At 42.0% G+C, this 12,048-nt stretch overlaps 1 non-coding gene across 1 annotated transcript; it reads right to left on the reverse strand.

Moving 5' to 3' along the window:
- Positions 1–11,760: 11,760 nt before the first annotated feature.
- Positions 11,761–11,834, reverse strand: Trnai-uau. The gene has a single exon. It is a non-coding gene; the product is annotated as a tRNA-Ile (tRNA).
- Between the last annotated feature and the right edge of the window lie 214 nt (positions 11,835–12,048).

Raw genomic sequence — 12,048 nt, forward strand, 5'->3', positions numbered from 1 at the left:
CCCACCAGGCAGGGTTTTGACACATTTAGGTGTCACAGCTTCTCGATATTGATGCGAACCAATAACGAAGGAATTAGAACTCAGAGCTAAACATGAATGGAGCGTGGCCAAAAGCGTCCGTACACCTGGCTGAAAATGACTTACAAGTTCTTGGCGCCCTCCATCGGTAATGCTGGAATTCAATATGGTGTTGGCCCACCCTTAGCCTTGATGACAGCTTCCATTCTCGCAAGCATACGTTCAGTCAGGTCCTGGAAGGTTTCTTCGGGAATGGCACCCCATTCTTTAGAGAGCGCTGCACTGAGGAGAGGTATCGATGTCGGACTCTGTGCAGGTCAGTCCACTACAGCGATGATATTGTCATGTAACCACTCCACCCCAGGCCGTGCATTATGAACAGGTGCTCGATCGTGATGAAAGATGCAATCGCCATCCCCGAATTGCTCTTCAATAGTGGAAGCGAAGAAGGTACTTAAAACATCAATCTGGGCGTGTGCTGTGATAGTGTCACTCAAAACAACAAGGAGTGCAAACCCCCTCCATGAAAAACACGACCACACCATAACACCACCGCCTCCGAACTTTACTGTTGGCACTACACACGCTGGCAGATGACGTTCACCGGGCATTCACCATATCCACACCCTGTCATTGGATCGCCAAATTGTGTGTCTGCGTGGTATTTTTTATTTATACGTATTACATTACGTTTATAAACTTACTCTTTGTGAAGGGTTGGCGAATTTGATGTGTTAGCAGGAGAAGGATCTGTTTACAGCACAGTGAAATTCGACTGAATGTTTCCATCAACATGTGGTTTCACTTGCACTTTGCCAGTACTGGTTTTACTGGCTCCGGTATAATCTCCGTATATTTCTTTTGTGTATAATTTCTTTCAACTTTTTTCAGGAGATACTGTCACACAGCGAATACTAGTCACTACAAACATGGAAGTTGTGGATATTAGTGTCAAATGGTTATTTGTCGCACAGTTTCATCAAAAATCTAACAGATGTGTGTAATTAGTTTGTGCTGATGGACCATCACTAAATAGAAACAGTTTCTTTGCTGTTTTGAATGCCTCAGTCTCTATTTATTTCAATAAAAACCTGCAACGCCCCTCCCTCCCCCTCCCCTCCAGCCTCCGTAGCCTTATTACCTCCACTTTCCACTTATTGCTTTCCATTTCATAGATACTAGAAACGGTAAGTCATAATCCCATGTAAAAAATTTAATGTGTAGGAATATTCGAGAGCGATGCGTTTCGCATATGATCAAAACACAAATTGGTTAATTTTTTCATCGGCGCTTTCATACGTTTCTTACTTACTAGAATAGATAAAAAATTTTCCTCCATAACGGGTCTCTCTAAACTTCAAGCATTGCGATATAATCATGGATACCTACACAAATTATTTTATAAATGGCAGTGCTACCCCTGCTCTGGCCCCTCGTGTCTTTATGGGTGCTATTTTGTAGTATTTTGAAATAATAGCTAGCAAATTGATCTAATCTGTCCCATGAAATACCATAGGTTTCCACGAACACATTCTTGGGAACATGCTTTTTAGTACACCGAAAGTCTTTAAATAATAACTATAAGAATGATTTCTTTTAAAAGTATATGAAGATGGTGTCTGTTCTTTCAGATATGTCCAAAAGAACAGATACCATCTTGATATAGATAAGGCTTACCGGCCGGTGATCGTCTTCAGTGCGGATGCACTCACGTTGCGCAAACTCTTACGGGAATCGATAGATTGACTGCCGCGAGTAATGAGTGTAGTGGACAGGGGCACTACAAATGTAGCGTGTGGACACTAAGTTGGACATGTGGGTCTCACGTGGAGCGTGTCAGCGGTAAGTTCCTGCAGTCGTACCATTCCCTGAGTCCTCGATGGCTCAGTCGGATAGAGAGTCTGCCATATAAGGAGGAGATCTGGGATTTGAGTCCCGTTCGCGGCAAACATTTTCAGCTGTCCACGTTGATATTTATCCACGCCAGTAAGCAGTTAATGGTCTGCATTTCATGGTAATTTCATTTTTAAAAGTGTCTTCAACATGCATATATGCATATCACTTTCCTTGCTTAACTGCCGGCCGGAGTCGCCGAGTGGTTCTAGGCGCTTCAGTATGGAACCGCGCGACCGTTACGGACGCAGGTTCGAGTCCTGCCTCGGGTATGGATATGTGTGATGTCCTTAGGTTAGTTAGGTTTAATTAGTTCTAAGTTCTAGGGGACTGATGACCTCAGCAGTTAAGTCCCATAGTGCTCAGAGTCATTTGCACCATTTTTTGCTTAACTCTTGGTCGAGATCTTCTCCCCATCTGCACTTAGTTTCAGTATCTCATTAAAGTCAGTCTGAATCTAAGTACTCCAAGAGTTTTCATCTTCAAGAACATAAAAATATCTCCACATATCATTTATGACGTCCTCGTTAACGTTTAAATCACATTGTGCGTTGCTCTTACGGGAGTGTTGGGCTTGTTTTTCTGAGGTTCTTCCTTACCAGAGTAAGAAACATAAGCTTCTCCTTTTACTGTTGTACTGCGAATACTATAGGATTCTAAATATTTTCGTTAACTACTCCTCGTTTCCTTTCACGGTGGGACAGACGAAACCTCACTTTGATATAGGTTTACTATTATTATTGCGAAAACACAGAGCAAACCGCAAAACATTTTTATCTCATTTCCTACAAAACTGTGACTATATCTGATTATTCTCTATCAAGAGCAGCTATACCAACTGACAGGATGCGACATAAAAACATAAAATGTTGCAGCAGTGTATTGCAGAAACCAGCCAGGTGTAATCATTGAGAGTTGTATGAAATAAACGATTCAATTATGAGACGCCCTGTATATCTGTTTGGTAGTAGACAAAATAGTAAAATAGGGTGGGGGGATCGCGGCCCGCCGGCCGGAGTGGCCAAGCGGTTCTTGGCGCTACATTCTGGAACCGAGCGACCGCTACGGTCGCAGGTTCGTGTCCTGCCTAGGGCATGGATGTGTATGATATCCTTAGATTAGTTAGGTTTAAGTAGTTCTTAGTTCTAGGGGACTGATGACCTCAGAAGTTAAGTCCCATAGTGCTCAGAGCCATTTGAACCATTTTTTGACTGCGGCCCATGATCTCTCGCGTGGCGCCGCGCTTTCCCCACCACCCAACGCCGCCCTTCCCCCATCACCGACCGCGGACCGCTTGGAAGCGCCCACACGGAGCACATCCAGAAATGGAAGCTGGTTGTTTTCTTCTACCTCCATCGTGAACTTCATATTCTGGTGCAGCGTATTCAGATGCTGTAGAGAGACTTGGAAGCGCCCTGACGGAGGCTGCGGGAGAGCGGTGGTGAAGTCGGCATCCATCAGAGATCAATCAGACACCAAGAACCCCTGAAGATGGCAAGAAGTCGGCTTGCCGAAATATCGCGCCTTTTGGACGACGCTACCCGGCTGAATACCCGAGAAATTTTCGAGATTTCTGTACGGCAGGAAAACCTCAGATCACTCATTTTGAATGTCGACTAAATCCCAATCCAATTGGTGTCAAATTTGATGTAAACCAACACGCTGTTAATTAGTCACCACATCAGTAGTGGGTGTCACTAGATTGTTATTAGAGGTTATGGGCTACACATTCTCCCAAGAAAACTTGATGGACGAGGGAAATTCTGTTTCTGCGTCCGGTCTTCAGTGATTGCTTCAGGATATCACCCTAGGCCAATGTTGAGAAATGGGGTACATGCATGACGGGGCATCAACACGTTTTGCTGCTGATTTAAGACGGGATGTAACACGCCAATACGGTCCAAAATCGGTAGGCCGAGCAGGTCCTGCACGCTGACTTCCAAGAGCACCTCACCTCACTCCTCTAGATTTTTCTATCTGAGGTCAAAAGTGAAGTGTGTAGTTCCCCTGTTGTTACAATTGCAGCACTGGAGCAACAAACTGTACAGTCTTATCAAACTTTACTAGATAATCCGCGGGTGGTTGCAACAGCTGCAAACTCCCACCCTTTAACAGTTTCAATTTTTACAGTAAATTGTGACATGGAAAGTGACAAACTTGTATCGTATATCTCGTCGAAGTAGGTCATGGGTTAAATTTGTTCCCATTTAGATTGGGACTTAATCGAAAAGTGTACATTTCAGATATACACTACCTGATCAGAAGCATCTGGACACTCCTATGTAATACGGAATTGACCACTAGATGTCACATAATGCGCACCTGCCAGTATAGAAGGAGTCGGGGATATTGCGTTGCCAGTAGGGAGGCATTAACAGCACAATATGTCGGTCATTAGAGCTCAGTAGCTTTGAACGAGTAACAAATCCATCAGACACATCCCAGTCCTTCTGAATCTGCACAAGGCGACTTGGGGATGTGACTGCGATGTGTGAAGCGGAAGCTCATGTAAGTCTGCAGGCTTTCGTGGCCGTTGTCACTGAAGTTAAAATCTTCTGGGTTATTAGGCCGCGTCATCTTTCTTCCAAAATGTTCGACGTTTCGACCCCTCTGCTGGGATCTTCCTCAGGATCTTTTGGTGTCCACTACTGCTAGAACACTGTCAGAGGCAAGTGTCGCGTCCATTTATAAACGGGGAATTTTCTGGCGTTCGTGCTGGAGTAGAGATAGTATTGGTTAAAATTCATATGTCTACCATTGATGGGCCATAGTCATAGGCTAACGCAGAGGAAAGGGCGTTGGTAGCTCATCTCCTGTGGATACCACTGGCGGTCATCGTCATTGTATAGAAAGGCACTAGACAGAGTGTGACACCCTTTTTTGCACTTAAGGAAACGTCAAATGCGGAAGTATATGGTCACATTTTATAGCATTCTTTACTGCGTACAGTAGAGGAACGGTTCGGTGACGATGATTGTTTGTATCAGCATGACAATGCACCCTGTCATAAGGCAGCGTCTGTGGGGCAATAGTTTGAAGACAATAACATTTCTGAAATGTATTGCTGCCCAGAGTACAGACATCAGACCAATGGAACACCTGTTGGTTGACTTAGATCGGTGACTTCGTTGCAGCCCTCAGCGACTACCATCACTACCTTCTGTGGCTGTGGCTCTTGAAGAATGAGCTGCAATTCCCTACAGGCATTCAGAAACCTCATTGACAGGGTTGCCAGCGGTCATAATTAATCTCCATTAGTAGGTGTCCAGGTAAGTTACTTTTGGTCAGACCGAATAACTGTACTAGAACAACATTTCGTACTGACGTCTGCGGCAGGTCGTAACCACAGATTCGCAATCATCTTGCAGATAACTCGTTTGAGGGCTCAAGTTTACTGGAACGCTTTCACTTACATTATATTGTACCTTCATCTGTGTCAGTTACCGTTGCTGATTGAATCTTTTATCCCAGAAACAAGTTTTGCGCCAAGGATGTCAAGTTTTGGTGGATGTTTAGCATTACAGAATGTTTTGGTATTGCCCTTCGTATTTTTTGGTGAAAGTAGTATATATTAGAACCCATTTTAGTGAAGAAAAATTGTTTCAGGGATTTCAATATTGCTGTAACTACAACGCAGAAGTTTTTCATTGAACAGGTGTCTGCTGTAAAGAAGCGGGACAAATCCATTTTATGACATAGTTCTCTACTTTCAAAGTTCTTGAATTAAAAATAATTTTTGGAAGAGAACAAAATTTTTAATTTTATTCTTTGTATCAGACTGCTGAACTCCTAATACAAGATAATTAAAGAGATTACATAATCAGATATTCAGGCTCACCAACGTAGGAGCTACCCAGTCAACATAAACCATTTCCATAGCACGTTCTGCCGCTAAAGTAACCCTCTGTACACCGCTGTCATTTAAGCATTTATATGCCACGAGGTAGTGTTTTGAGTCATTTAGGTGTCACAGCTTCTCGATATTGATGCAAACCAGTAACGAAGGAATTAGTGCGCAGAGCGAAACATGAATGGAGCGTTGTCACAAGATACACAATGTGAACAAAAGTATCCGTACACCTGGCTGAAAATGACTTTCAAGTTCTTGGCGCCCTCCATCGATAATGCTGGAATTCAATGCGGTGTTGGCCCACCCTTAGCCTTGATGACAGCTTCCTTTCTCGCAGGAATACTTTCAATCCGGTGCTGGAAGGTTTCTTGGGGAATGGAAGTCTATTCTTCACAGAGTGCTGGACGAGGAGAGGTATCGATGTCGGTCGGTGAGGCCTGGCACGAAGTCGGCGTTCCAAAACATCCCAAAGGTGTTCTATAGGATTCAGGTCAGGACTCTGTGCAGGCCAGTCCATTACAAGGATCTTATTGTCGTGTAACCACTCCGTCACAGGCCGCGCATTATGAACAGGTGCTCGATCGCGTTGAAAGATGCAATCGACATCTCCGAATTGCTCTTCAACAGTGGGAAGCAAGAAGGTGCTAAAAACCTCAAAGTAGGCCAGTGCTGTGATAGTGTCACGCAAAACAATACGGGGTGCAAATCCCCTGCTTGAAAAACCGAATTTTACTGTTGGCACTTCACACGCTGGCAGATGACGTTCACCGGGCATTCACCATTCCCACAACCTGACATCGGATCGCCACATTGTGTATCTGCGTGGTATTTTTGTATGTATACCTTTTATATTTCATTTATAAACTTACTCTTTCTGAAGAGTTGGTGAATTTGATGGGTTAGTCAGGAGAAGGATCTGCTTACAGCACAGCGAAATTCGACTGAATGTTTCCATCAACATGTCGTTTCACTAACACTTTGCGAGTACTGGTCTTACTATAACAAAATTGCTTGTATGTGGATATCTTGAAATTCTCCTTTTGATCTACGGCAACACCACTACCAGCGGTTTCGTCTGAGTTTGTAAGCGATTAGTATGAATGGGACCACCAAATTTTGATACTTCTGATACCTTGGAAGGAAACTCTGTAGACAGTAAAACGATTTGTTTTACTGGCTCCAGTATAAGCTCCGTATATTCCTTTTGTGTATAATTTCTTTCAACGTTTTTCACACGGCGAATACTAGTCACTAGAACATGGAAGTTGTGGATAATAGTCTCAAATCGTTATTTATCGCACAGTTTCATCAAAAATCTAACAGTTGTGTGTAGTTTGTACTGATGTACCATCACTAAATAGGAATAGTTTCTTTGCTGTTTTGAATACCTCAGTCTCTATTTATTTTAATAAAAACCAGCAACGCTCCCCCCTCCCGCCGTAGCCTTATTACCTCCACTTTCCACTTATTGCTTTCCATTTCATAGATACTAGAAACCGTAAGTCAAACCCCCATGTAATAAATTTAATGTGTAGGAATATTCGAGAGCAATGCGTTTTGCATATAATCAAAACACAAAGCGGTCGTTTTTTCACCGGCATTTTCATACGTTTCTTACTTACTAGAGTAAATAAAAGATTTTCTCTTTAAACTTCAAACATTACGATATGATCACGGATACCTACACAAATATTTTTATAAATGGCATTGCCACACCTGCTCTGACCCTCGTGCCTTTGTGGGTGCTACTTTGTAGTATTTTGAAATAATAGCTAGCCAATTGATCTAATCTGTCGTGTGAAATACCATAGATTTCCGCGAACACATTCTTGGGAACATGCTTTTTAGTACACTGAAAGTCTTAATAACTATAAAAATAATTCCTTTTAAAAGTATATGAAGATGGCATCTGATCTTTCAGACATGCCCAAAAGAACAGATACCATCTTCATGTAGATAAGACTTACCGGCCAATGATCTTCAGTGCGGATGCACTCACATTGCTCAAACTCTTACGGTAATCGGTGGATTGACTGCCGCGAGAAATGATTATAGTGAGCAGGGGCACTACAAATGTAGTGTTCAAATAGTTCAAACGGCTCTAAGCACTATAGAACTTAACATCTGAGGTCATCAGTCCCCAAGAACTTAGAACTACTTAAACCTAACCAACCTAAGGACATCACACACATCCATGCCCGAGGCAGGATTCGAGCCTGCGACCGTAGCAGCAGCGCGGTTCCGGACTGAAGCGCCTAGAACCGCTTGACAAATGTAGTGTGTGGACAATACGTTGGAGATCTGGGTCTAACGGGGAGCGTGGCAGAGATAAGTCCCTGCTGTCGCACCATTCTCTGTGTCCTCGGTGGCTCGGTCGGATAGAGAGTCTGCCATGTAAGCAGGACCCGGTCGGAGTGGCCGAGCGGTTCTAGGCGCTACAGTCTGGAACCGCGCGACCTCTACGGTCGCAGGTTCGAATCCTGCCTCGTGCATGGATGTGTGTGATGTCCTTAGGTTAGTTAGGTTTAAGTAGTTCTAAGTTCTAGGGGTCTGATGACCTCAGCAGTTAAGTCCCATAGTGCTCAGAGCCATTTGAACCATTTTGTAAGCAGGAGATTCGGGGTTCGAGTCCCGGTCGGGGCACAAATTTTCAACTGTCTACGTTGATATTTATCCACGCCTGTAAGCACCTAATGGTCTGGATTTCATTGTAATTTCATCTTTTAAAAGTGTCTTAATTATGCATACATGCATATCACTTTCCTTGCTTAACTCTTGGTGGAGATCATCTTCTCCCCATCTGCACTTAGGTTCAGTACCTCATTAAAGTCAGTCTGAACCTAAGTGCTCCAAGAGTTTTTATCTTCAAGAACATAAAAATATCTCCAAATATCAACGTCCTCGTTAATGCTTAAATCACATTTTGTGTTGCTCTTACGGGAATGTTGGGCTTGTTTTTCTGTGGTTCTTCCTTGCCAGAGCAAGAAATACAAGCTTCTCCTTTTACTCTTGTACTGCGAACACTATAAGGTTCTAAATATTTTCGTTTACTACTCCTCGTATCCTTTCAGGGTGGGACTGCAGAAACCTGACTTTTATATAGGTTTACTAATACTATTGCGAATACACTGCGCTAACCGCAAAACATTTTTATCTCATTTCCTACAAAACTGTGAATATAACTGATTATCCTCTATCAAAAGCAGCAATACCAACTGACAGGATGCAACATAATGACATAAAATGTTGCTGCAGTGTATTGCAGAAACCAGCCAACTGTAGTCGTTGAGAGATGTTTAAAATAAACGATTCAATTATGAGAAGCCCTGTATATTTGTTTGTTAGTAGACGAAATAGTAAAATTGGGGGAGGGGGGGGGGGGTTAATGTCTGTCTAGAGACAGACACTGGCATCGAAAGCAACAAAAGTATTTCTAACAAATCATTTTCGATAAGGCAACTTGAGAAAGAAAGCTGGAAATGCATAAGTATCTGCAACATCTGGTTTGACAGCTATTTCATCACCTTAAGTACTGAAACAAAAATAATGTATCTCATGACGACCAGTAACTACATTCACCTATTACAAGCAGTTATCTTTAAACTTAGAAAATGTTTTAGCAAAATATTTAGTAATCCAGAAATTAAAACGAATTTTAAAATGCTCCTCTTCCCACATTAGATGTGAAATTTTAATTATCGGTACATAGCTTTCTACAGACAGTAAAATTATGCGCAAGTGTCAGTAACAGAAAGGGATGCGGCCTACTGCGGTATAAACATACGGTATCACGAGCTGTGTACATCATTCACGATTAAAGAATGCAGTAGCAATTGCCCGTTTGGCGTACGCAAGCTGCAGTGTACATCAGCAGAACTGTGTAAAGCACAGCCGGAATTTAAAAAGAGACAGAGTTTTAATATTAAAGAACCTTGTTAATGTCGAACTTCATTTTTAATGGAGCGAACAATAGCAAGCTCTTTTTTTGCAATGAGGCAATTATATTCCTGCTTTATTTATTTTCCCGGCCTGGAGGAAATTGTTGGAGCCGCCAGAACCCGAAAACAGGCAACCGTTCGCTGATAGCGCGCGCGTGTACCTGAAGTAATAATATTGTTTTCCGCTCTAAAAGGACACGAGGTGATAGTAAATGACTGTTTTTGCCGTTTCTTTGGTAAGTTACAAAGCGTTAAATTATCGATGTAGCAATAACCGTCACGCTTCTTAAGCATGTCGATCAAGTTATGCTCTCCTACATGGTTGTCAGAGTTGTTGAGGAATACGACACACTGTAACATTACTGCGACATGATCCTTAACACACAAACTTGGTAAAAGTATGTCACTTTGAAACATATTAAATTCCCTCAAGTGACTGCATTTAATTCGATTTGTCATTTTTTACGCTAATCGGAATAAGAGCGGCAATAATCAACAGTTCTCTAACTAATTATTCCTGCCTTCTCCACAACATTTTCTATGTGTTCTTTCTCAATTAAGTTGTTCGTAATTGTAATTCCTAGGTATTTAGTTGAATTGACGTCCTTTAGATTTGAGTGACTTGTCGTGTACGTGAAGTTTAACAGATTCCTTTTATCACTCACGTGGATGACCTCACACTTTTCATTATTTAGGGTCAATTGCCAATTTTCAAGCCATTCGGATACCTTTTCTATATCGTTTTTCAGTTTGTTTTGATCTTAAGATAAACGACAGCGTCATCTACAGACAACTTAAGACGGCTACTCAGATTGTCTCTTAAATCGTTTATATACATAAGGAACAGCAGAGAGCCTATAACACTACCTTGGGGAACGCCAGAAATCACTTCTGTTTTGCTCGACGACTTTCCGTGAATTACTACGAACTGTGACCTCTCTGAAAGGAAATCACGAATCCAGTCAGATAACTGAGATGATATTCAATAAGCGCGCAATTTCATTACCAGCCGCTTATGTGATACAGTGTCAAAAGCCTTTTGGAAATCTAGAAATACGGCATCAATTTGCAATACCTTGTTAATAGCACTCAACACCTCGTGTGTGTAAAGAGTTAGTTGTGTTTCACAAAAACGAAGTTTTCTAAATCCGTATTGACTGTGTGTCAATAGACCGATCTCTTCGAAATAATTCATAATGTTCGAACACAATACATGTTCGAGAATCCTGCTGTGTATCGACATGGGTCTGTAGTTTAGCGGATTACTCTTACTAACATTCTTCAACATTGGTGTCACCTGTGCAACTTTCCAATCTTTGGGTATGGATCCTTCGTCAGATTGGTTTTACTTTTTAAAACTTCTGTATTTTACAGAAGGTCTCTGAAAACGATGTTAGCAGTAATAATTCGATCATTGTTTACTTTTTGGCTATGTGTGAGCTCTTGAAAAAGCAACGTATAACTGTCCATGCGAAAAAAACATTTTCTGCTAAATACAATCTTGCCCTCTGAAGCGACTGACCTTGTACAGTGTTTGTGGTCATAGCGAAGGCTACTTTGATTGGGAATTGTGTTCTTGTCATTTGGAAAGGCACATGGTTGGCTCAAAAAGTGCGAGGTTATTGCGGGTAATGAGCACAGTTTTATTGGAGTCAATGAATTTAGTAGTGACGATTTACTCACATAAGTGGGTTACCGCTAATCGTCTACCATTAATTAATCCATGGTTAGAGTCAAAATAACTAATTAACATAATAACAAATTTTCCTTAGAAGAAATTGACGAGGTGATGCAGATTAATGGTACTGAGGTTCGGAGAATTGTAAGGTGAGGTTGCAGACGCTGTAAAGTAACGGCGAACTAAGCTATAAAAATATATATGCAGATTAATGGTATTGAGGTTAGGGGAAATGTAACGTGACATTGCAAACACTGTAGAGTAATGATAAATTGAAAGTTAACTAAATCAAGCTATAAACTAAGTCTGAAATGATGATTAAATCAAGACCCTAAGCTGACGACACCCGTTGATATACATCAACGGGGACAGTTGAAAATGTGTGCCCCGACCGGGACTCGAACCCGGGATCTCCTGCTTATATGGCAGACGCTCTATCCATCTGAGCCACCGAGGGAACAGAAGATAGTGCGACTGCAGGGATTTATCCCTTGCACGCTCCCCCAGAGACCCGCATTCTCAACCTAATGTCCACGCACTACATTCGTAGTGCCCCGGGTTCGAGTCCCTGTCGGGGCACAAATTTTCAACTTTCCTCGTTGATGTCCGAAAGAACAGATACCATCTTCTATATATATATATATATATATATATATATATATATATATATA

The sequence above is a fragment of the Schistocerca americana genome, chromosome 3 (assembly GCF_021461395.2).
Source record: "Schistocerca americana isolate TAMUIC-IGC-003095 chromosome 3, iqSchAmer2.1, whole genome shotgun sequence".
Classification (NCBI taxonomy): Eukaryota; Metazoa; Arthropoda; class Insecta; order Orthoptera; family Acrididae; genus Schistocerca; species Schistocerca americana.